Source organism: Ostrea edulis, chromosome 6 (assembly GCF_947568905.1).
Source record: "Ostrea edulis chromosome 6, xbOstEdul1.1, whole genome shotgun sequence".
Classification (NCBI taxonomy): domain Eukaryota; kingdom Metazoa; phylum Mollusca; class Bivalvia; order Ostreida; family Ostreidae; genus Ostrea; species Ostrea edulis.
In genome coordinates, this window is record NC_079169.1 from 1,516,463 (window position 1) to 1,529,977 (window position 13,515).

Below are 13,515 nucleotides of genomic sequence, written 5' to 3' on the forward strand. Positions count from 1 at the left end.
GAATAGTTTAAAATCAAGGCAGCAGGTACATGTATTAACTTTTAAAGAGGCTAAATGATTATTCTATTACTATCATAGTATGATACAATGAAAGTGCCCCAAAATTGTCTTGCCGCGATGAAAAGTGCCCTTTTGAATATATGATATGTGTGCCCTCTCTAGATCCTAGATATAACACTAAACATTGGATACATGTGTTATCCAAACTCATCATCATTTGAAAGTGAAACACCTCTATTTGGAATGTAAACAATAAACCATAAATAATGAAACCAAAACCATATACATGTACAACTGAAAGTTTTCAAGATAGTACATGCTGTGCAAAAACAAAACAAAATCTAGCAGTCTATTTACGGTTTACTGTCTGTCTGTACCCGAGCACCAGAAAGATCACTACATGGCTTGTCATACTTACATCTGCATTGGGGTGGCATGTTTTACTTGCACTAGTTATTTTCAGAAGAAAAGTAAGTATGCTAAAGATACGGTGACCTCTCATATGCTTTATTCATTTGTTAGCAATAAAATGTTCCTAAATTCTAGAGAATTTTAGCATGCAATATCTAAACCATTAATGAACTTTTTAAAAAATAAGATCTACAGTAGCTATTTCGATGTTTTATCTATTAAGTATCAATTACACACATGTACTAGTAGATAATTCTTATAAAATTATGACTCTGATTTGCTGTTAAGGAGCAGAAACTATTATTCATAATTTGAAAAGGTTTACTAGCAATGCCTAAGGAATTAGTTCAACGTTGAAATCATGCAACTACAATACTGCATACACTCATATCCGTGCCAATAATGCTCACTTTGTAAACTTGATGAGAAAATGAATAAATCATCAATACAAAAGTCAAAAGAAATGAATTACGTGTTACCTATATAATGAAGGAGTTACTGAATTAATATTGGCACTCATTATGTGTAACAAGAGTACCGCAAACGGTACAACATATTCAAATTAGATCTTCAGTGTAATATCTGTATCAATGATGAGAAAAAGTCCATAAAACTATTTGACCTACTTTTAGCCCTAAAGTAGGTCACAGTGCACCAATCAAGTTGAAATGTGAACTGATGATGTATTTCTCTGAGAGGGAGGTGGTGACAAAATTTCAGGGCAATACTTGTATTCATAACAAGAACAATCTGGAAAACTGTTTGACCTACTTTTACCCCTAAAGTAGGTCATGGTGCTTTATATCACTATATTCTTGCATCACCATCTCACAAATTTGATATAAAAACATTCCTAACATATTTTCCTACAATACTTGTGTCTAAATATACCTTTAAATATTCATTAAAGCCCCATTTTTTTATGCGCCGTAAATCGAAGGTTTTTGTAAGGGTGGATCTGTAGCACTCTGATCTGTCCCAATATTTTCTCAGAGAGCTACAGTTCAGCAGCTAGGTTTTTCTACGAAATGATACTACCATGACCTTGAGAACAATTGGCATAAGTTAAGGTGTATGTGTACCAAGTTTGACGGTCCTAATATGGTTCGATCTGTGTCCTACGGTCCTGCCTACAAGGTTTTTCTACTAAGTGATACCACAACCTTGGCATTTGACCTTAAAGAACAAAAGGCATCCTCCACTTGGCATATGGTGTATGTGTACCAAGTTTGACGGTTCTAGCCCCAATGATTCGGTCTGTATTCTGCTGTAAGGTTCTCCTATAAAGTGATATAACCTTGACCTTCAAGAACAAAATGCGTATTCCACTTGACATGAAGAGTATGTGTTCCAAGTTTGATGGTCCTAGCCCCTATAGCCTGGTCTGTATTCTGCCTACAAGGCTATCCTATTAACCGATACTACGACTTTGACCTTGAAAAACAATAGGCGTCCTCCGCTTGGTATATAGTGTATGTGTACCAAAATTGAATGGCCTAGCCACAACGATTCAGTCTGTATCCTGCCCACAAAGTTTTCCTACTAAGTGAAACAACGACCTTGACCTTTGACCTTAAAGAACAATTGGTGTCCTCCACTTGGTATGAGGAGTGTGTGTACCAAGTTTGATGGTCCTAACCCCAATAGTTCAGTCTGTATACTGCCTACAAAGTTTTCCTATTAACTGATACTACGATGTTGACCTTTGAACTTGAAGAACAATAGGCATCTTCCTCTCATCATGGTGATCAAATGTACCAAGCTGTAAGATCCTAGCCCAAATAGAGCTTATGATTCATTTTGCATGTAGCCTACAAGGTCCAGTCAGACAGACGACACCATACCATAATATGTACAAAATGAGTCTTTGATGGGCGTATAAAAATGTGCTTGCAATACACTTTCAATAAGAGCTGCGAAAGGAAGAGCATATCCCCTCACAATGAGTGTCAACATATCTCCTCACAATGAGTGTCTACATATCCCCTCACAATGAGTGCCTACATATCCCCCCACAATGAATGTCTACATATCCCCCCACAATGAGTGCCTACATATCCCCTCACAACGAGTGTCTACATATCCCCTCACAATGACTGTCTACATATCCCCTCACAATGACTGTCTACATATCCCCTCACAATGAGTGTCTACATATCCCCTCACAATGAGTGCCTACATATCCCCTCACAATGAGTGTCTACCCTCACAATGAGTGTCTACATATCCCCTCACAATGACTGTCTACATATCCCAATGAGTGTCTACAGATCCCCTCACAATGAGTGTCTACATATCCCCTCACAATGAGTGTCTACATATCCCCTCACAATGAGTGTCTACATATCCCCTCACAATGAGTGTCTACATATCCCCTCACAATGAGTGTCTACCCTCACAATGAGTGTCTACATATCCCCTCACAATGACTGTCTACATATCCCCTCACAATTAGTGTCTACATATACCCCCACAATGAGTGCCTACATATCCCCTCACAATGAGTGTCTACCCTCACAATGAGTGTCTACATATCCCCTCACAATGAGTGTCTACATATCCCCCCACAATGAGTGTCTACATATCCCCTCACAACGAGTGTCTACCCTCACAATGAGTGCCTACATATCCCCTCACAATGAGTGTCTACCCTCACAATGAGTGCCTACATATCCCCTCACAATGAGTGTCTACCCTCACAATGAGTGTCTACATATCCCCTCACAATGAGTGTCTACCCTCACAATGAGTGTCTACATATCCCCTCACAATGAGTGTCTACATATCCCCTCACAATGAGTGTCTACCCTCACAATGAGTGTCTACATATCCCCTCACAATGAGTGCCTACATATCCCCTCACAATGAGTGTCTACCCTCACAATGAGTGTCTACATATCCCCTCACAATGAGTGTCTACCCTCACAATGAGTGTCTACATATCCCCTCACAATGAGTGCCTACATATCCCCTCACAATGAGTGTCTACCCTCACAATGAGTGTCTACATATCACCTCACAATGACTGTCTACATACACCCTCACAATGAGTGTCTACATATCCCCTCACAATGAGTGTCTACATACACCCTCACAATGAGTGCCTACATATCCCCTCACAATGAGTGTCTACATATCCCCTCACAATGAGTGTCTACATACACCCTCACAATGAGTGTCTACATATCCCCTCACAATGAGTGCTACATATCCCCTCACAATGAGTGTCTACATATCCCCTCACAATGAGTGTCTACATATCCCCTCACAATGAGTGCCTACATATCCCCTCACAATGAGTGTCTACATATCCCCTCACAATGAGTATCTACATATCCCCTCACAATGAGTGTCTACCCTCACAATGAGTGTCTACCCTCACAATGAGTGTCTACATATCCCCTCACAATGAGTGTCTACATATACCCCCACAATGAATGTCTACATATCCCCTCACAATGAGTGTCTACATATCCCCTCACAATGAGTGTCTACATATCCCCTCACAATGAGTGTCTACATATCCCCTCACAATGAGTGTCTACATATCCCCTCACAATGAGTGTCTACCCTCACAATGAGTGTCTACCCTCACAATGAGTGCCTACATATCCCCTCACAATGAGTGTCTACATATACCCTCACAATGAGTGTCTACATATCCCCTCACAATGAGTGTCTACATATCCCCTCACAATGAGTGTCTACATATCCCCTCACAATGAGTGTCTACATATCCCCTCACAATGAGTGTCTACATATCCCCTCACAATGAGTGTCTACCCTCACAATGAGTGTCTACCCTCACAATGAGTGTCTACATATCCCCTCACAATGAGTGCCTACATATCCCCTCACAATGAGTGTCTACATACACCCTCACAATGAGTGTCTACATATCCCCTCACAATGAGTGTCTACATATATCCTCACAATGAGTGTCTACATATCCCCTCACAATGAGTGTCTACATATCCCCTCACAATGAGTGTCTACATACACCCTCACAATGAGTGTCTACATACACCCTCACAATGAGTGTCTACATATCCCCTCACAATGAGTGTCTACATATCCCCTCACAATGAGTGCCTACATATCCCCCCACAATGAATGTCTACATATCCCCCCACAATGAGTGTCTACATATCCCCTCACAATGAATGTCTACAGATCCCCTCACAATGAGTGTCTACATACACCCTCACAATGAGTGTCTACATATCACCTCACAATGAGTGTCTACATACACCCTCACAATGAGTGTCTACCCTCACAATGAGTGTCTACATATCCCCTCACAATGACTGTCTACATATCCCCTCACAATGAGTGCTACATATCCCCTCACAATGAGTGTCTACATATCCCCTCACAATGAGTGTCTACATATCCCCCCACAATGAGTGCCTACATACACCCTCACAATGAGTGTCTACCCTCACAATGAGTGCTACATATCCCCTCACAATGACTGTCTACATATCCCCTCACAATGAGTGCTACATATCCCCTCACAATGAGTGTCTACATATCCCCTCACAATGAGTGTCTACATATCCCCTCACAATGAGTTTCTACCCTCACAATGAGTGTCTACATATCCCCTCACAATGAGTATCTACATATCCCCTCACAATGAGTGTCTACCCTCACAATGAGTGTCTACATATCCCCTCACAATGAGTGTCTACATATCCCCTCACAATGAGTGTCTACATATCCCCTCACAACGAGTGTCTACCCTCACAATGAGTGTCTACATATCCCCTCACAATGAGTGTCTACATATCCCCTCACAATGAGTGTCTACATACACCCTCACAATGAGTGTCTACATATCCCCTCACAATGAGTGTCTACATATCCCCTCACAATTAGTGTCTACATATACCCCCACAATGAGTGCCTACATATCTCCTCACAACGAGTGTCTACATATCCCCTCACAATGAGTGTCTACATATCCCCTCACAATGAGTGTCTACATATCCCCTCACAATGAGTGCCTACATATCCCCTCACAATGAGTGTCTACATATCCCTTCACAATGAGTGCCTACAAATCCCCTCACAATGAGTGCCTACATATCCCCTCACAATGAGTGTCTACATATCCCTTCACAATGAGTGCCTACAAATCCCCTCACAATGAGTGCCTACATATCCCCTCACAATGAATGTCTACATATCCCCTCACAATGAGTGCCTACATATCCCCTCACAACGAGTGTCTACATATCTCCTCACAATGAGTGTCTACATATCCCCTCACAATGAGTGCCTACATATCCCCTCACAATGAGTGTCTACATATCCCTTCACAATGAGTGCCTACAAATCCCCTCACAATGAGTGCCTACATATCCCCTCACAATGAATGTCTACATATCCCCTCACAATGAGTGCCTACATATCCCCTCACAACGAGTGTCTACATATCTCCTCACAATGAGTGTCTACATATCCCCTCACAATGAGTGTCTACATATCCCCTCACAATGAGTGTCTACATATCCCCTCACAATGAGTGTCTACCCTCACAATGAGTGTCTACATATCCCCTCACAATGAGTGTCTACATATCCCCTCACAATGAGTGTCTACATATCCCCTCACAATGAGTGTCTACATACACCCTCACAATGAGTGTCTACATATCCCCTCACAATGAGTGTCTACAGATCCCCTCACAATGACTGTCTACATATCCCCTCACAATGAGTGTCTACTAGCTCTTTCTATGAAGTCCCATAGTAATCTTGACCTTTGGACCCCAAATTCAATATGGTTTTTTCTCTTTTGATAACAAAGCTACATGTGCAGTTTGAAATCGATGTAGCAATAAATGTAGTATGTAGAGTGTCTACAAGCTCATTGTTACACACACAGATATATATATATTATTACTACAGTAACTTGATCCGAAGAGTCGGATCACATCGAGTTGACAGGCGCGGATCATCAGATCACACGAGACGCCGAGTTTGATCTGATGATCCGCGCCTGTCAACAAGACGTGATCCAACTCTTCGAATCAAGTTACTGTAGTAATGATAAATTTATTATATAACCCCTTCTGCATTTTAAATCCACATTTATAAGATAATAAATGTAATCCAAATTATCAAAAACACAGACATACCTTGAAATTATGTTTTGTGTACGCAGTTTTGTTTTGTGACGCGGTCAGTATTTTCCACAAATAACGTTGCGTTGTTGCATTGTGACGTCATCAGTTTCAGAGGATACTGATACGGAATCAGAAAACCACAGTGTGGTGATCCGGAAAACCGGATCACACGCTGTGAAATCCACAGTATCAAAGAACGATACATTGATGGGTATATAATAAATGTATATATAAACTCTCACCCACACATGAAAAAGCCCATTACTATTTTCCCTCTCACAATGAATTTCTATGGGATAATAACCCTATAATGTTATTGACTGAACTTGACATAAATATTACATGCAATAATTAAAAACTATCTAAATCTTACTCTAACGGCAGCAGTTTCCCTGCGTAGTTCTTGGATCACTAAGACTAAGGCCTCGGGATTCACGCCATTTTCACACAAACGAACACATGTTGCCAATGTTTCAGCATCAAGACCGGTGTTCAGAAGTTTTGAGATTTCTAAAAGGGCTACAAAACAAGAAACCGATTGTTTACACAATATTTGTAAAATTAAATAAATCAATAAATAAGCTAAAAACCATACAACAGACTTATAGGCGAGTATATACGGTATGTGCAATAATGTTGAATTTATTGATTTATTTAAAATTATCATTATATTGAAATGTGTATTGTGTTCAAAGACAGTGCTGTTACAGTTTTACAAACATTTAAAAAAGGTTTGTGACATGACTTGGGCATTTTTATCTCACAATTAGTGACTTGGAAAGATTGAGAGTAGAAATAAGGAAAGTAGAGGCAGTCGTGAGCATACAGTTCAGAACAAGTTGCGCGTCAAAGATTAAGCAAATCACAGTGAAGGTAGCAGAAATATAATAACATGAGTAAACGCGTTATCGGCTATCCGGTTGTCATTGCCTATTCGGTTCAATGACATGGTATGTTTGGGAAACATAGGGTAAGTTTATACAAGGTTTTTGTTGATAAAAACGCTTTCTATGCAGCAGTAATTGTATATAACTGTCCTTTCAAAAGATAAAGCGCACTTAAGGCAATTCCCAATTTAAGAGATTAACACCACCAGTGGGGTGGGTGGGGTGTGAAGGGATAAATAACAAAGCAAGACTGACCAGCCTATCTTTGGTCCAATGTTTACGATGTCTCATTGCAGAAAATGATCTTTCACAAGCCACTCTATCTCTAACCAACTAGCATAAGCTATTTCCCTACATATAAAGTATAACTGCTTTGTTCTAATCTCACTATCTCACTGCTTTGGTACAGTCTTATAATCTTTTCTATCAAGGATATTGACAAAGAACAATTAAGATATACATAATGTAATTGAAACAATATTTGTGTAGAATTTCATACAAAAATGCTGTCACTTTCCTTGTCCAGTTGCTAAAATGATCGAAGGTAGGCCGTAGGCATGCATATTAGCGTTTAGAAGCTATATCGATACTTATTTTCAATAAAATAACGTCATATTCACATTCTGCACACCTCGAAAAGGTAAACTAGTCATCAAGTTAACTTCTGTTTGATCTATTTTTACCAACATTACATGATGTCAAATATTTACATGTCAGAAAAATTGCTTCAAGAAAATACATAAGGGTGCTCATGTTTGTCTGTCAATTGTGATGCAGGGAAAAGAGATATTTCAAAATGCTTATTAATTTTTATATCAGTACAAATTAAGTGGAATATTGAATAAATATTGTTTTTAAAAATCACACTGCACCGTCGCTAGTATTATACAGTGTATAGTGTAAAGGCACTTCCACCTTCAAACTACACCAATAAACAAAAACTGTAAAACACTATAATGTATAACTTGTATAATCTAAATCATTTTAAATGAAAAATAAATCACATAACAAGCATACTATCCAATGTTTCCTTGGACGCGGACGGTTTTCGCTTTGCGGAGTCCGCCATCTTCGATTGATATTAACGCGTACAACAAATTATTCCATTTGGGGAAAAAACCCACTTTGGTTCACAGGCACTTGTTTCTGTAAATAACTTACGACCTCTGTATACTATTAATACTAATGTTATTATTACTATACAGAGGTCGTAAGTTATTTACAGAAACAAGTGCCTGTGCCCTAAAGTCCAAAATAACCAGTGAGGGTATTCTTTTTAAAGGGTCTTATTTTGAATTATTTTGGGTAAAAAAATTTTTACTCCGTAAATGAATGGTATTGGACAGTAGATCTAGAGACAGCTCACTTTTCAGATTGGGAACACTTCCGCTATAACGAGATCTTCTCGCTATTTAAAACGCAATTATCCCTCTTTAGCGAGAAAGTAAACATCACCATAAACAGGTGTTCCCATGCAAATTCCATGCAAGGCTGAATAAGTGCGACACACACTCATCATGAAGCAAATTGTCTTTATAAAATTTACAACACAGTCAAAAAATTTCATATCAACCTGAGGAAAGGAGGCTGAAATTCAATACACATCGTGAGTGTTTTTGTTTTGATTTATATAAAACATTTTGGCACGTTTTCTTCTGTTCACGTAATACATGAAGAGATGTAATCCACGGGTGATTTTCTCGGTTGTACGGGATATATTTACTCTCGCTGGACAGGGATAATCTCGTTTATGTGAGAATATCTCGTTATAGGGGAAGTGTTTCCAAACTGTTTAAATTTAACACTCTGTACAATGTATGTATCTAGATAAATGAAAGGTGAAGATAACGACAAATGATCAATCTCATAACTCCTATAAGCAATACAAAATAGAGATTTGGGCAAGCACGGACCCTGGACATATCAGAGGTGGGATCAGGTATCTAGAAGGACTAAGCATCCCCTGTTGATCAGGTTAACGGAGTAATCCGTAGTCAAAATCAGTGTGTCAAGAACGGCCTAACAATCAGTATTTTAAAACACGTCACACAGCATTTGACCAAATTATATGTTATATTGGCAAACTAATATAATACGGTCATAGAAATGCTAGTTTTGCGTGCTCAGTTTTTAAATCGAGGCAGGTTACTGATAAACAAGTTGATGGTGCAGGGGTTTCAACATTATCGTTTAATGTCAGCATTTCGCAAATTCTGTGGTCGTTATAACAATTTAGTTTGCCAATACAACCTATCATTGGATCAAATGTTGTCTGACGTGCTTCATACCGATTGTTAGGCCGTTCTTGGCACACTGATTTTGACTGCGGATTACTCCGTTCACCTGATCAAGACTTTAGGCGTCTTTAGACTCAATTCTGGAGACTGATCGCAATTTTGACGGTTACAAAGGATATAAGATTTTAAGAGTGGCAGTCCTTTCATTCTTACGTATATACTCGTCTGTAAAAATATATCTAAAAAATAAATTTCATGAAAAGTATGCTGGTTTGAAGTGTTGCTGTTGATGCCCTCGTGAATTTTCAGATTGTATGTACAACTTACATTTTATACTTTAATTTCTATCGAATTTCCCAGCCTTTGAAATAGTCATACTATATTTATCAAGTGTCATTGTTCACATTAAGATATCAAAGGTTAAACAGTGCGGGAAATGTAAATAGTCAGATTTGATTTTTTTTGTTTATATCTTGATAGAAATCGTACTAGTACATGTATAAAATGTAAGCTATTTTAAAAAAAAATTGTACATATTTTGTATCCGCTATTACACAATTGGTCATTCAAATCAAATGAGGTTCTGAGATCAATGGGTTGAAGATTTATGGAGAGGAGACAAAACACGATGAATACGACAGTAGCACCGGTGTGTTTATCTACAGACTTAACCCCGGGGATACAGCCAAAGTCCAGATTGTGAATGGAGAAGTAGAGGGAAGCTACTCTTCATTTTCTGGATGGTTGAGGTGGATTGATCCTCATGTGATTTATCAATATCAATGGTTGAAAGTGGAAAACTGTATTAATTTCAACTCAATATATTTAGATTTAATTCATAACCAAAGAAAATGTGTATGTTGCTACATTTTTAAAGATGTCAGACATACAAAAACGGAAGTATATGTTAGCATCAGAAAATCACTCGTGTACAGAATAATTAAAATTGATAAAAACTTTGTTCAAATGGCACATTTTAAATGTCAACAGTTTAAAAAACTACTAATTCATAAATAAGTATAAAATAATTGTGGATATTGGTGAAATCGTGTATAATAGACATGCAGTAGAAGAAATACCAGCATAGGAGTTATTGCCCTTGACAACATTTTTAAAATTATAAATCTATGGAATCTTTTTCAGAATCAATAGTTTACCAGGTTTTTTATTCTATTCTGTGAATAAAATTCCTCTGAAAGATATATTTTTATCATACATAAAGTTTAATTTAATAAATTTGTTGCACAAACCTATGACATCACATGAGGATCGAAGTTTAATTTAATAAATTTGTTGCACAAACCTATGACATCACATGAGGATCGATCAACTTTGACATCTTTTGAAGTTATTTTCTATAGGTTTTCTTTTTATCTTGGCGTAGTCTAAAGAAAATTAAAACACAAAATCCTGCAAACACAGTTGAACTTATTACTATGACTTGTGATTGTCTGACACATTTTCCAACTCTCCCTAAAACAACTACCCAAGTTACCTGACCGTTTAAAAGGGTTTCTTTTCTTTGGAGATATATCATGAAAGGTGAGGATAACGAACAGTGACCAAACTCATAACTCCTATAAGGAATGCAAAATAAAGAGTTGGGCAAACACGGACCCCTGGATATACCAAAGCTATGAACAGGTGCCTAGTAGGAGTAAGCCTCCCCTGTCGACCGGTCACATTCGCCGTGAGCCCTATATCTTGATCAGGTAAACGGAGTAATCCGTAGTCTAATCAGTGTGCCAAAAACGGCCTAACAATCGATTTGACCCAAGGTATCTTTGTAAGGGTTTTTGTGAAGTTTAGAAATGCAGTAACTCATATTCATCCATCCCACTGACTGGGATATTAAATACGTCTAAAACTGAAGTATAATTTTAAAGAATTCAATCTTTTGGAAGGGAATTTGGAATATAAATACGATTACCCAATGTGAAATTAAGTTCGTTGAAAACATAGTTGTAATAATGAGCCTTACAAACATAGCCAATGTTGTTACAAGTTTTATCAATTGAAAGCAAAATATATTCCTCATATTATAGCCTACCTAACTCTTTTATCACTTCTGGTTTCCTACGTATAAAAGAAGGATATATGGTAAGTACTTTTGTTTATATGTGTCTAATACGGGATTTTAATATTCTTCTTCTACTTTTAATCCATTCTGAAAAGGTATCAAGTTCTTTTTCATATTTAGCCCATCGTCTGGCATAATCTTCGACAGATAAAATTCTGTTGCCAATTTAGGACGGAAGTTCTATGAATTTAGATCCTTTTAAAATAAGTGATTTAGGTCCTCACTTTCAACTACTAGTATATTGACATCACTAGTAATGAAATGTCCAGCAGGACTATATATCAACATCACTAGCAATGAAATGTCCAGCAGGACTATATATCAACATCACTAGTAATGAAATGTCCAGCAGGACTATATATCAACATCACCAGTAATGACATGTCCAGCTGGACTATATATCAACATCACCAGTAATGACATGTCCAGCTGGACTATAGTTGAAAGAAGACGGAGAACAACAACACGTTGGTGGATTTAGTATGAGATGGTCTGTATCTAGGCACTGCAAAGTTTGTGATTAAAAAGTATGATGCAATAGTAGAAGTATGTTTGTAGGATTGAGGGTGTAAACTTTGAATTTGAAATACACGTACATGTTTGTTGGAATACAAAACTGAACTTGTTATGACGAAGAATGTTGTATATAAGGACTGCATTTATTCCTTTGTTTGTAAATTTGAGTTTAAGGAACTGGCGGCATGATTCGGAAGGAATGTCATCCATGACCCGTGCTGGTTTCAGGAGCCTGTGGTGGGCAACATCCATAATCATAGAATGCACTTTGTATTCTAGTATTGAGAAATCTAACGAGAGACTAGCTTTGGCTTCTTCAAATAAAGTATTCAAACCTCTCAATGGAACTGAGTACTCGTATTTCTATGCGAATATGATGTGGACATAATTGTCTGTTGATGTAAGGTAAAGGGGTATGAAGCGTGACATCATGTATTTTTGTTCTTTTAAATGAACGCTGTACATAAGTGCGTTTATGGCTTTGGTAAAAGTTCCATCACATTCACTGTACATGTATGTCTTGTATTCTAAAGGGGAATCAAGTGTGACATCATGTATATTTCATTAGCTGCAGAACTGTAGCTCTCTGAAAAAATATTGTGACGGAACAGATACTCTGGGAATCCCAATGAACAGAGACTGTGCATTACTTAATATATGAAAAAATAATTTTAAAAAAAATAACAATGAACAAATTTTATTTTTTGTAATATTGTTAACAAATGTATTCTTTACAACATTTTATAATCCATTAATGTTAACGTCGAATAACGCCAGTTTCAGCACACTCGGAAGAATCTGGTATTTGAACTTGAATTATCAAAGTTAATAACGCGTGTGACCACCATTTGCATTCACGCATGCTTGACAACGGTGCCTCATTGATGCCACTAAAGTGTTCAGTAATGCTTGAGGGATGTTGTTCCAGATGTTGGTTAAAGCTTGGCCTAAATCAGCCAATGTTACTGGCTGATTTGGTAAACGGCGTAGACGTCGTTCTATTTCATCCCAGACGTGCTCGATCGGCGATAAATCGGGGGAAACAGCAGGTCAAGGCAAGACATCGACATTCTGTTGAACAAAAAAGTCCCTGACTACACGTGCAACATGTGGCCTTGCGTTGTCTTGCTGCAGAGTGATGTGATTTTGCTGTCTCTGTATGAAGGGTATCACATGGCGGTGAATAATTTCATCTCGATAGCGTACGCCGGTGAGATTTTCATTGACAATTTGTAGAGGGGTCCTTCCACG